General features: G+C 40.3%; 1 protein-coding gene and 1 long non-coding RNA gene across 9 annotated transcripts in view; one reads left to right on the top strand and one right to left on the bottom strand.

Annotated features, from left to right (window-relative positions):
* The window catches only part of CLYBL (citramalyl-CoA lyase), a 180,929-nt gene that overhangs the window by 132,041 nt on the left and 34,929 nt on the right, over positions 1-13,959 (top strand). The window lies entirely within an intron of this gene.
* The window catches only part of LOC104147417 (uncharacterized), a 67,542-nt gene continuing 62,080 nt past the window's right edge, over positions 8,498-13,959 (bottom strand). For all 3 annotated transcript variants that reach the window (XR_011137889.1, XR_011137884.1, XR_694893.2), the window contains one exon: positions 8,498-13,668. This is a non-coding gene — a long non-coding RNA (uncharacterized lncRNA). The remainder of the gene's footprint in view (positions 13,669-13,959) is intronic.

The raw sequence follows: 13,959 nt of genomic DNA, 5'->3' as shown, positions 1-13,959 counted from the left end.
TAGAAAATTTTCCTTGGGGTGGTGTTCATTTTTTTCTTCAAAATCATCAGTGTAGGTGCAAATTAGAGCAAAAATAAATTCCAACAGGAGTACAGTGGACTTTTCTTAGCTCTGTCTGATTGTTTTACTGTTTATTTCTGCTTATGGCCTGCTTAACAGTCTTTTACAGCAATGCACCTTTTTCCCTTCAACATTAATTTTGAGTCATAGGGGATCTGACGTTAAATATATACACTGAAAGTAATTTACACGGAAAAATAAATTACACTGAAATTTTGAGAAAGCCTCGAACTGTAAAATGCTGTCGCAACACCTAATTACTCGAATTATACTCTGGACTCCAATACATTATTGTTACTCGATGACATCATAATGACATATCTCAAAATGGAATATACAGCAAAAGCATAATGGTATATATCAAAATGGAATATATAGCAAAAGGCCTGCAGTGATGAGGAATCATGACCGTCTACTCCTCCCCCGTGTCCTGTCGGTTTCTTCATCCCAGATTAGCGCCTGTTGGCTTGGGAAGCAGAGAGGGAGCAGATGGACCACAAAATGAGATTCTGTAACCTTCTTGCCCAATAGATCTGCTTTCAGCATGTATGCAGAGACATATTTACTTACTGTAGTGACAATTATCAGTTCCATTTCTTTTAAGAAAACCAAACAACTTCAGCTCAGTATGAAAGGGAGCAAACTAAATTGTCTTCTGGCACAGTTACCATCCATATAATTTTCAATCATTTACGAGTTATGTGGCCAGATTCCGCTCTGTGTTATACCTGAGCGTGCCCATTAAATCAGCAGATATGCTTAGGTATAATGGGGCTGGATGTGGGCGGAAAGGATCACAGTGTAGTCCGTGGGCTCTAGATAGCTCTGTGTTGTTAGTGCTGCAGGTCAGAAGAGCACAGTTTATTTGCAAGGACATTTTGTTTGTCTGGATGACCAAACGAAGCATCTTTTTACTGTAAACGAAGGAAGCTGGATACAAAAGTGACCAAGTAATAATAACTACACAGCTTTAAAATGCATTTTATAAAGAATTCACTTTATTCCTGAGCTTGCGTCTGTTTCCTTTGCCTCATTTGAAGTGTGCCTATTCAAAGCATTGGCGTATTTTAAATAAGCGGAAATAAATGTAGTTGGCTAGTGTCTGATTAAGGTATAGCTGTGAATGAAAGCTTCTTGCTACGCTCAGTCAGGAAACGTATCAGTATAACCTTATATCCAGCGTCATCCTGAAGACCCATTGTTACTGTGATTTTCTTGTGAGATGTGTTAGACCTTTTCATATCATCTCATTGTGTGTCTTGTCTGGGATAGCAGCTACCAGCCCAGAGGACGCTGAGGCGAGATTCATTTCGCCTGTTCTAGCTCTCCAGAAAGACAGCATTTAGTTTAAACTAGTTGCCAAAGCTCCCTACATATTCAGCTGAGAGAGCTGGGTGCCTCCAAAGAACAAATCATCTTCCTGTCCTAGGTAGCTGTTTTAGGACAACGTAAATCTTCCACATGTACTGACCTCTCTCTATTGACTATAAAGACTCCCCAGAAAAAATGTAGAACATCTAACCTTCAAATGACTCAGGCTGGATGGGGGAGCCCGACCTCTGTGTCTAGGGAAGTCTGGAGTGGTAAAAAGCACAGAGGATGTTTTTGGCCAAATATATTGCGACAAGTTCCTGTACATAGAGAGTGCCTTCGTTCTCATGCTGAGTAAATGGGACTTGTCAACAAGTACGTGGCACAAATATGGCCATATGCGGGAAACGCAGGGTATCTTCCTTGGGAGGAGAAAGGAACATGTCAAATCTAGTGATTAGAACCTGGAGTTTTAGGAGTTCCAGATAATTGTGAAAATAAAAATGAGAAGTAGAGACTTTGTGTACAAGAATTGCCTGGTTGCCTTGTATGCATGAGCGCGTTGCCAAGAGCTGCAGGTGTTCAATCAGACTGCTTTTATTTGAGGTGCCTAACATGGATTTGGAAACCACCACGTAGGCAACCCCGCTTGAAAATTGACCTTAATTTCTTCTAATTGCATGTCTTATTCTTCCTTACTTTTCTTGTTAAAGACAGAATTTTGAAAGGTGAATCACTAGTGCAGCTATTTTTGACTCATCGCTGACTTTGTCTTGCTTCTTGTTATTTAATCGGTTCCAGTGGCCATATGCTGCTGAGAATCCTGGAACAAAGTGAGTAAACTGGGAGGCATTACTCTGAAGGATAAATTTCACAGTTGGAAACACACTTAACACTAAGCCTTCTAACTAGTTTTCCAGAAATCACAAGCTTGATTGCCATGATATCTGAACATGGCATTAGCTACTAAAATGAGGAAAATAATTGATATGCTATGGAAATTAGGTCTAATTAGATCTAGTTAACATAAATATATCAGTTCAGCTGAAAACTTGAAGAGATACGTTTTACAGCATTCCAGATTATAAGTATGACCCGTGTTCTTCACTCTCTCGCATCTTGGGTTACTACCGGTAGAACTGAATGCAAAAAGCCTCCTCATCAGAAACACTGCAGCCTGTACCCTGTTGATGCTGAATAAGTGACAAAGGTGCAAACTAGTTTGAGTCTTGCCTAGATTAAAAACTGTTTATTCTTACACGTTTATTTTCGGGCAAAGATTCTAATTTCAGAGCCGCGTAATGTAATGTCTCCTGTCTATTCGTTTTCTTTGATTAAAGAAAAAGGTTTTCACATCCACAGCAAGTAATGCTCTTCAACCCTTTCCAGCACTGGTTTTAGTGACTTTAGAACAACATGGATGCTATACGGTACCAATAACATTTCTTCAGCAGGTAAATATTGAACACAAGCTAAAACAAAATCAAAGTTCCTTCTGAATTTTAAAGGAAAAAGAAAAAAACCAAAAACATATAAAGATGGGCCATCCAGAAGGACTCAAGGCTTTGTTATTATTTAGACTAGGTAGATGACTTATGCTCAAATATATGCCTTGAAAGTTGGTGCCAAACCATGGGCCAGACTCTTCTCCCCACTTCATTATGGTACTTGCCATGGAACTAAAAGCAGAATGAAACCTTACTGGTAGCTGCTTCATTGCGAGCTTGCACAAAACACAGGACGAAAATTTTTTTGTCGTGATGAAGTTTAGTTTCTAGATTAAAAACTCTCCCTGTTTCAACAGGAGGAGAGAGAAGGGAATAAACATTCTCTACTAATTTTAGTTTGGTATCTTCTAATTTTCACAGAATAAGCTATTTAAAATAAACCCTTTAAAAATCTGCCTTCAGATTGTCATTTTTTCAGACTGCCTCAGCTAGTAAACTACAGGCCCTAAAACCACTGTATGCATCCTCCAACATCACATGCCATCTGAAAAAATGTAAAATATTAAGGTGATAATTTTCATTATGTGTTGTAATCCCTTTTATTCTTTTATAGACACTCTGGCAGACTGGGTAGTTTTGGGCAACTGCTTTTGTTCTCTGAAACTGCTAGCTTGCCTTCTGGGAAGCAGGGTATGTCAGGGGGCCACCCTACAGCGTGCTGGGGACAACTCCTCCGCTGCGAACCCAAAGGACAAAGGTGAGGATAATGCCAAGGAAGAGCTTGGACCTCAGGGTTTGTCTATGCTAAGCCTTCCTCCCAGGAGGCACCGAGCAGGCCCTGAGCAAAAAGAAGGGTCCCATGGCAAAAGGCACCAAAGCATCTTCAAGGCAAATCTAATCCCTCTGTGAAAAAAAATGTGCATTTATATGTCCTTTATTCTGGACAAGTGCTGAGTAAGCGGAAAAGGGAATGATCTGCATGTTTGTAATAATGGTTCCTGATAGCTCTTCAGTGCTTTGTTGCCTTGATAAATACATGCCTCTGTCCGCTGGCGTTCTTTCTTGTAGAATGAGCGTGGGGGGGAACCGTGGCAAGCTGCTGGTTTAGTATGTGGGTTTCCTGGGTGAAGGTGAATAATACATCTGAGTAAAACAAGATGACTCCTTATATGAATGACCTTTAAATATTATTAGATTACCTATCCATTTTCATTACTCATTTTCTGTTATCAATGTATTTCTCTTCTTTTATCCTTGGTCTCTCCGGTCATTACCACTATTCTGCATCTTCCATTCCAGAAAATACTAATAAGCATTGTAAAGATTCCCAGACCCTCCATGCAGAGATGTACATACACAGTCACAGGATGCGATGCTGTGTAAACCGGCAACAGATGTAGGCAGACTTCTTCAGTGGGAGTCTATTGCAATGATTTCACTATTTAAGTCACACAGCACCAAGGCAGCAGTTGTTTTTTTTTAAATATCTATTTACGCTTTTTTGTGACAAACATAATGATTGCAGAAATGAGAAATCTGCCTGCAAACAGTCCAAATTTAAATAAAATCACCCCCACACTAGACTATAACGGTGGCAGATGGACAGAGGAAGAAAGTGTATATAGTCATATTTTTTGCCATTATAGTATAGACCCTTTCAGATTGCAGCAAGCAACTTGCCATCTGCAAATCTGAGTCCTTCCTTTTCTGCTGAGGCACTGATTCAAGAATCATGATTTCTAAAGTTTGAGTTAAAGTATTAAGTGGTTCATCTCTCATTTTAAAGGCATACTTATCTCATGATTTTACTTCAGACACATGCGAAAGGAATCCTGGAAATTTCCCTCAGATTTCTCCTTAAGAAATTACTTGTTCTAGGACAAAACTAAAAACCCACTGGCTAACAGTGAGGTATGGATCGTGCACATCAATAGCTTTTTGTAAAATATTTTCTTATAGTTGGTCTCCCTTCCTTTGCTTTTTTTACTCTATAGGCAAATGATCTGCTCTATGACTCTCTGGTATATAGATTACAATGAGCTCCTTCATTACTGCAATAGAAATACTAAACAGCAGCAATGGGTGTTTGATTTTTAGCGTTGTCCCTCTGAAGCAATTAAGAATCTTGATCGCTTCATAAACATGTCACTGATTTTTAAAGGCCAGATCTTGGCTGTTGATTTAGTGGAAGCGTCAATGTAATAGATTTTGGGTTTAATCTGTGCATATTTTAAAAAACCCTCAGTGTGAAATGCTGCATTCCACACTGTCGTTTTCCACAGTTTTATCTGACCATGAGTTTTAAAAGCAATGACAAGGATTTTAGCATCACAGAGCTCAGGCAAGCATTTGCAAGTTACAGCAAGTTACAGCGTTTCTGATGCTTTCACATTACGGGGAGGGAGTTGCTTAGTCTAAGGGTCATGACTGTCTTACAGGTTTAACAATTTTTTTCCCTCTGTGTAGCCAGCAGTAACCAAAAAGTCTCCTTTGGGGATGAAAGCCTGTTTTGAACTTGTCTAAAAAGGAGAGGATGCAATTCAATTCTGGCAATTCCTTTTCAAGAGGTATTGCAGTATGCATTTCAGTACTTCTAATTTTTACCAAATCAGGGCTGGTCTCTACAGGAGCAAAAAGAGGAAAGGTTTCTTTTGTTAGTCATAGATGTGAGAGCCACATACAAAATAAAGTATTAAATACAGTAATAACAGTAATTTTTGTTAAAATATTTCTACACAATAAGCCTGTGGCTTTGAAAACTCTACCAGAAGCAAAAGAAAAACAATCTGTAATGAAAAAATTGAAATCAGAAGCCACTAATAACACTAAAGGGAGCCCAGAAGCCAAATTAATGTTTCTACAAAGAAATACTTTCCTGCACCAGGCAAATTCATAGTAAGACTCTTACCTGGGTCTTTATATATAGGATTCAGATTTCATTTTGAAGCGTGCTTTTTACAAACTGTTTAGTGTTCATATGTCATTACCACTGTTGGGCCAGATTGCACCTGGCATCGATATAAACAAAGCTTTGGCAAGAATTCTTTCCTTTGGGATGGAGACATCTGATTTTCAAGCTGAAAACATGTCAGTGTTGCAAGACACTCCAAATAGCCTGTTTTACCAGTGCAGTAAATTAACCCGCCTGGTGTAGTGTTAAATGCTTTACAAACATCGACTGAAGGCAAGGGAGGGAAACAGCAAAAAACAAACAAAAACATTTCAATAACTCGTTTGACTAGTAGCCGTGAAAAAAGTACAACAAAAGCATGAAGGAAGGAGGTGATTCTTGGGAGATGGGAGACCAGAAGAGCAAAATTTCTGAATTGTGTCCTGTGTTCAGCCCACATGTGGCATGTGCCATGGCATGGTTCTGGGAAGGGAAGACAGAGAGGTGGAACAGAATAGGTTATATAGAAGATAGAAAGGCATCTTCCAGCAGAAAATTTCATTTGAAAAACAGGTTAGGAGAACTGCTAGCACTGACTCTAACTCAACGTAACCTTGTCTGTCAGAGAAGGGCTCTGTGAAAGCAATTACATCCAAGAGGATTGTCTTTAATGCAGTGCAAACCACTAGTGGTCAAAGACTACGTAGGCAAAGCAGAGGATAAAATATTAGGCTTTCCCCCTTGCTTCCACATTGTCCAGGATAAAAAAGCCAAGCTGAACTTTTGGGCATGCGGAATTTGCTGATTGAAGGCTCACAGTGCTACATCGTGCATTCGTGTTAAGTCTGAATGTTATATTGAACAATAGGGTTCAACCTGCCTGCGGCTGTAAAGTGATTCTGCAATATATGTGTTAAACTATAATAGCTAGAAAGTAGGTCCAAATGCGTACGGAGTTGAACAGTCACCTGTCCTGAGAAGCAAAGGCTGAAGCACTGTTCTATATGTATATATATATATATACCTTTTTGTGATCAAATAGACTGAAGCCATTTTGCTACTTGTCTTGCTATTTTAGTTATCCTAATATCCATCTATTTACAAACATGCCTATAAATGGGCTAGAATAATTCATTAATATTCAGCACCACTCGCAAAATGTGACAAAGTTTGTGTTAGGGTGGGTGATCATTCAAAAGAGGATTAGATGTGTATTAAGTGTAGATTTATAGTAATAAGATTCCGCGTGATTGATTCTTGTTTGGACAGCAATAGAGGACTTAGCTTCCATACTGGCAGAGATTATATCTGGTCAACAGGAAATGAAAACTGGCCAAGAAACTGCCAACACAGAATTTGAAGCTGTGAAACCTGGTCAAGAAGAAATAAAGCCAAGTAAGCAACAGATGAAAAATTATCTTAAAGCAAAGATCAAATCACTCAGTTGGAAATGAGAGTTGTATTGGAAAAGGTGATATTGAGAGCATGAAGGGACAGAGGAATGTTTTTCTTAACATAATATTCATGAATAAACTGAAGTGATGAACACTGGTAATTTCAAAATAATGTACCTTAACATTTTTTCGAGAAAATGGAGAAGAAGTAGAAAGTTTTAATATGCTCAAAGACTTCTGAAAGACAAATAGCAGAGAGAGAATCATTTGGGAGGGCACACCAGAGGTTTGAAGCCCACTTGGGAAGGTAATAACTCAAATGAAGAACCAGAAAAGAGGCTTTGGTAAGAGACATATTTTACCACACTTTTCTGGTACTGTTGTATCTGGTGCAGCACCTCCAGACTTTGGAGGAGTCCAGTCAGCTCAAGAGGAACAACCCACGTGGAGCTGCAGAAACCTACTGCCTCTGAAGGCGAGACTTCCCAGGAAGTTCCTTTGGCCATTGCACGCTGAATGAAAGAGTGGGGAGAGAAATGGGTAGGGGATTAGCTGATTGATTAAGTGGAACAGCTCTGCTGTCACTGTTTATTTTCCTCTCAGAAAAGAAACTAAGTTTTCTAGAGCAAACATTGCATAAGCCATTTGAGGACCGCCCTGGCCACAGCCCCAGCTACAAGGGGCAAGGCACCTGAACTAGCAAAGAGCTCCAACAGCCTGCTGTAACCATAACCACATACCAGCACAAGCGCTGCAAACACGCTAATGGGGGGCCGGTGTCTCGGTGCCTGCCTGAAATGAGCAAATGGAGCAGAGGAACTTGCTTAGGTTGTAGGTCCAGCTACCAGACTGACGTGATGCTCAGTGGCAGGCTGGCAACCCACGAAGCAGCCACTGCCAAGGCGAGTGACGGAAGTATCACCTGAATCCTATCAGGATTAATCTGCATCTGATGCATATGACAGGAGCAGGGATTCTTGTTGGAGAAGAAGTATCTGAGAGCTTTGGGGAAAAAAGTTTCATGCTGTTCTGAATACAAAACACATTATTACGGGGGTAGTCAAAAAGGGTAAACAGGCAGGTTTACCTGGTGAAGCAAAACAGTGTCTATTAAAAAGTGTTCTTCAGGTTAGTAGGGCACATTTTCATGAATCTCTTTTGGCAGTTCTTTATTCAAATCAAGAAGGAGGTTCATTTCAAGTCAAAGGGACAACAAAATGATAATACATATGCAAAATATATATTTACCAGACAGTTTAGACAAGAATAAAAGAAGTTGGGATCCTGTGAGGAAAAATGATAATTTAACGGATGTCAAACTTGTGAATACTGACTTCCATTTTATCTCTATTGGCTTAAAATTAATGTAAAGAAAACAGAGCACCACTGCTGTATGAATGCAATTATAGTGCTACAAGATCTTTATTGTCCGTAAAGTTCATTCACATAGGAAAATAAAATACACTATCAGCATTTTGGTAAATGGATGCCTGCCGAAGCTTTGCATCAACTTAATGTTATTGATATTAACTAAATCCGAAATAGTTAAATCAGTACAAAAGCAGGGTCGTCAAGGCCAGCTCCAGCATTTATTAGACAACATTTGCTGTGTACGTATGTGTCTTACTAGTCTTATATTGATAGGACGTTAGGCTGAATCATTGTCCAAAACGTGAAGGAAAATACTTGATAAGCCAGGTCTGAGGAGTTTGCGCTTGAAGTCAGGCAGACTGCTTGAGGTAAATGAGATCCGTATTGGGTTTGAACTTGGATGTATCTAACAGCAGGCAGTGGAAACACAAGTGAAAGAGCCCACACATTCAGATCTCGAAAAAAGGTTATGAAGGGAGCGACTTTAAGTTAAGGCAAAGGCTGTGGCAGTCAGCATGTCAAGTATTTAACAAAGCGTGCTGATTTCAGAGACCCCAGTCAGTCATGCTTAGGTAACCTTACAGGTAAATAGGTATGTATGTAAGAATAGGGGCTGTGAATGATGCTTGCTATGGGTTGCAGGGGCTTGCTTGAATCCTGCCTCTCTCGATTAGCCAGAAACAAGTAGGAAAGCTAGAGGTTGTGACGGCTCTGGCAATTCAGTCTAACAAACTCACAAGCCAGGCCCCCTCAAAAAGAAGGCCAGATTTCTATAATTAATTAACTCAGAGAGGAAAAAACACATTTGAGTCTGAACCTGGTGGCTTTCCTGAAGATGCACCTTTCCTGCATGCCCGTAGTGTGAAATCTTGGCTGCTTAGCTGGTTGACTCTAGTTCTCTAGGGGCAGCTGTGCAAATTGTTGGTGCTGATGGAAGAAAACAGCTGAAGAAGTGCCTCTTTGAGTTGCTGTCACTCCTAGCTGCTTATGCCATCCTTTGCAACCCCCTTGCTCGCAATGATGCAGGTGTTTGTGTGGCCATGCTGTAGACAGGAACGCTGAAACGTTCGGGCTTTAAAAAATCCCCATTCTCCCACTCAGAAGTAAAACAAACCTGGGTTTTTCTAGTATGATTGCTTCAGTGCTCCAGTTTGCATCTTGGCTCAAGAAACAGTTGTATTGGAAGTGCTAGGGTGGGGGAAAAAAATCTGTGGCATGGAGTGGGAATAAGTAGGAGAGGCAGAAGAGGGGTAGGAACTGCTTAGATCTTGAAGAAATCAACATACGTAGCTTTTATCTAATCCTTTTCTTGAGGAATATGCACTAACCTTTAAACCTTGCAGATATTCCAGAAGCTCCGCTAAGGAGCACCTCCTCAGGCAGGCTAGCATTAAAAATAATTGATTTTATTAGAAAAAAAGTACAGTTGAAGAAAAGCTTAAAGAAAGAAATGTGGCTAGTTCCAGTAATTTGTTCCAGGGTAGTCAGGAATATCTGAATGAGGAGCTTAAGAAGGTTTTGAGGAACACCAATAAACAATTAAGATTTCTCTGTATGTCTGTAAAGATGTGTGTTATATTGTACCAGGAAAGTACAATACACTTATATTAGTGATGTACAAATATTGTGAACATAAGATTGGCTCAGGGAAGATTTGACGTAGAAAATAACCACCAGCTTGGGTTCCACTTTCACACTGAAGAAAATCACTTGTTTAACACTGATCATAGGTCTAGGCAGGGACAAATTCACATCATCAGATTTGATTTAGACCACAGAAAACAAGTGAAGTCATTTCTAAAAAGGTCCTTACTCCTTGCGGTGAATGCATGAGTCACAGAGTTAATCTTATTTTATACATGAGGGCTCTGTTTCTGCATCAGCTAGTCACTGCTGATGCAGAGACATGCAGGATGTGGCATTTTGGTGCTGTATCCTCTCTGCCACTTCAGGGGGAGACGGAGCGTGCCGTCATTTTTGTGCTCTTGCCCCCAGACTGAACAGCTGTAAATGGCCTCATGAAGTTGTTAGGAACATCTGAGGAAGGAAGCCCTTCCAGTAGGGAAGGAAGAAGGATTTCTGGCAAAATCTGGCGAAGTGAGGTTTGTCCTCATTAAGGTAAGCACTAATTGGGAAATACATGTACAAAACAAGTCTGCTTTGCAGGAAGGCAAGAGTTGTGTCAATTTAGTGTAAAGCTGGTTAGATCAAAGTTTCCCATATTGAACAACATGAACGACCCTGTGGAGAGCTCTCTCTTCAGTGCTTCTGGCCTCTACTTTCAAGCTTCTGAACATGAAGGCATCTAAAATTATGTTCATACTCTCCTAACATTACTCTCCCATAGAAGTAATTAGTATAATTATAGGCTACTTCTACAACACTAAATGCAGCTGCTCCAGGGAGTGATGCCTGCTGCCCAGGCCTAGTGGGGCAGAGGGGCTCATGTCCACGTTGCGTAGGGGTGACCCTCTGGAGCGGACTAGCTGCCGTGACAGGTACATAGCAAGTGGCTCTGGATCTCCCCATGACTTACGGTGGTGTGCAGATGGACCTAGAGTGTAATTATTTTTCTGTTTGAACATCTGAAATAAGATGAGCGGTGCGTACGCTTAACGTGGGCTATTTTTAACATTTAGCTAAGGATATGTATTGCATGCCCTGGGGCATAGCACGACAGCACGTGTGAGTGTTTGAAGGCCTGGCTGAGCAAAGTGGAAGGAGCCACACTTGGTGCCATCTTGTCCATACTGCTTTTTGGGGGTGATCTCTGGAGAGAGCCGCCTCTAGAACCACACTTTCATTTTGGTTTGGAGGAAATAGCTGATTCACTCCAGAGGAGAGTCAGGATGTAAACTAGCAGTTAACGTCTTGTGGGCAGTCGGGGCCCAAGATCTCCAAGTGAAGTGGGAGCTAAGTTATCAGATGGCATGGGTGTTCCCATAGGGACAAGAAATTAAGATCAATCATTTAGTTTCACAAGGGAGGACAGGACTGCATGAGAAAATCTCTGCCTTGAGAAGCTGCCCACGAAATGAGAAGGTTTAAGAACTCCTATTCCAGATAGTGCAAGGACCCGTCTGGTGGGAGCACTTCATGGTGTGCCTTGCTCAGCGTATGACATCTGAGTGATCAGTTGGTGTCATAAATCCTATGCTAAATCCGTTGCATGGAAACACATGCATCTACAAGATGACACCATTTAACTTTAAAATGTGAGTTGAAGATGATGAGATAAGAGATTTTCTTATGCAAGCATTCAGTCATACACAGTGTGGTCATGACCTGTAAGCCCTTGCATTTAAGGAATTCCTTAGGATTTTGCTCCCTTACAAAATATTCATTTACTAGTTTACCAGTGCAGATAAAACTACTGTATGAAAAATGAGGTGAGAGGTGGTCGCAGAGCTGTTGATCAGTATTTTTACAGTTCAAAAAAAAGCATGATTGTTCCAAGTTTTCTCTTTAAAACACCTAGTTTTACTGAGATTGTGGGTAGATTGGGAAAAGTTTGTTCCAAAAAGAGAGCGAGGGAACAAAGCCGTGCCACACTCTACCTAATTTTTCTTAATGCCTTCTACATTCATAGGTGGTTCTGAGCAGCCTGGGACTAACACGTCGGCTCTTTAGGTGCGAACAGGCATAAGCCTTTGGCCTTCCTCCCTTTCTGCTTAGGAACTGTCTTACAGTTTGAGGAGTACTGCAGGTGCTTTTTTAATCGAGAAGATCTTTCCTGAGATTCAGTCTCCCGGTTGGCTTTTTTTCTGTTAAACTTTTATTTTCCCTTTATTCTGCCTTTAACCTTTCCCATTGTTTAATGTTTGTCATGTTTAGTTTTAACTATTTTTTCCAAACAATTTATCAATAATTGAAGAGTTAATGAGATGGCTTTTGATAGGGACAGTCGCTCATCTTTGAAATGTTTGATCGGTATCTCACTTAGAGTCATCACTTCTAAAATCAGCTACTGAATAGGAATTAACAGTTTGCTAAAGTAGATGTACTTTTGACAGAATGTAGAATAATATATTTCATTACCAGCACTAACAAAAAAATACATTTACAAAAATAATAAATGGATGCCTAGATGTGAACATTTTCCCTAATCATGTATTACATGTTGTGCCAAGACAATATGTCTTAAACCAGAATATTTTTTAAATAAAAACAACCATAACGTATGGCTAAGTTCTTGTGCCCTGTGTAAGAAATGTGTAGCTATTTTTTTTTTATTGATTACATCAGATTGAATATTTTGTGGTCTCATTTCGTCATGCAACAGCTCATTCAGATGGTCCAGGAAGACTAATTAACACTAATGCTTCTAAAGCATTTTCGTTTGTGATGCTAATCTGTCACACAAGGAAAAGCATCCTCAGAAAGCCTGGGGAAAAAGTAAAGAGACTGCATCTTGCAGCCAGCTTAAATTAGTGTTAGCTTGATTTGTCTTAATTGAAAGGTTGTTTACATCTCTTTCGTAAGTGTTTATAAAAGTTGGCAGACAAAAGAATAGCTGCCTACGTACGGGAACAAAATTTTCTTTTATTGGAGCTGTTGTATATGATACTATCATTAAAAAGTGTTTAAAATAGGATTGTACACACAGTCTCAAGCTCTAAGTCTGTCTCTGTATTTATGCATACACACACACACACACATAAAATGCTGCATCGTTATTACCACAAACAGAAGGACTTATATTAAGTCTTCATGCTATGTTAATATTTCCAAGTGCCGATTCATACTAGCAGCACACTGGCCTCTATTTACATTTTTATACGATATCTGCAAGTATGAAAAATATCTTAAACACAGTTTGTAAAAACGTCTTGCTCTTGCAGTAGTTTCCTCATGCTCAGGTCTCCTGGCTCAGCAGCAATGGGGTGCTTGCGTCACTGAGCCCCCGGAAAGCGATATGGGGAGCCGTCCGCTCTGGGTTCGGGCCTGCTGCCATGGTCTAACTCAAAAACCCTTATTGTGTGGTTCCCCACTTTTCTGGCCTCTTGAGGCAAACCATTGCCCGATGGTCATATCTGGAAATTGTCCAACTCGGATGATATCAGATAATCTCCACCGAACATCTCCAGGGTCCACAGTGTCCACGCTGGCAGAAGGAGGAGGGGAGATGCTTGCTAAGGTTGCACGGCAGCAAGCAGCCCCCAGTGATGCGTAGGCAGCCTTAAGAGATCTTGTCCTTGAAAAACACAGGGTAAATATTAATAACAGACACGTTAAGGCATTCTGAGATCTGAAATGAAACTACCAGCAACCATGGGTAAAGCAATTAAGATTCCTCAACAGAGCGTAATTAAATTGCAGGTTAGTTCCTAATGCTGAAGTAGTTTGCTTCGATGCTAACGTTGAGAAACCATGTACCGCGCGTAAAGACAATTCGCAGAGCAGAGAGAAAAGCAGCAGATGCTAGCGATGCGCAGTTAGATGAATCATCAGGTTATAAAGAATGTCTTCTTCAGAAAAGTGAAAA

The sequence above is a fragment of the Struthio camelus genome, chromosome 1, assembly GCF_040807025.1.
Source record: "Struthio camelus isolate bStrCam1 chromosome 1, bStrCam1.hap1, whole genome shotgun sequence".
Classification (NCBI taxonomy): Eukaryota; Metazoa; Chordata; class Aves; order Struthioniformes; family Struthionidae; genus Struthio; species Struthio camelus.
This window is presented reverse-complemented; position numbering and strand designations above follow the sequence as displayed.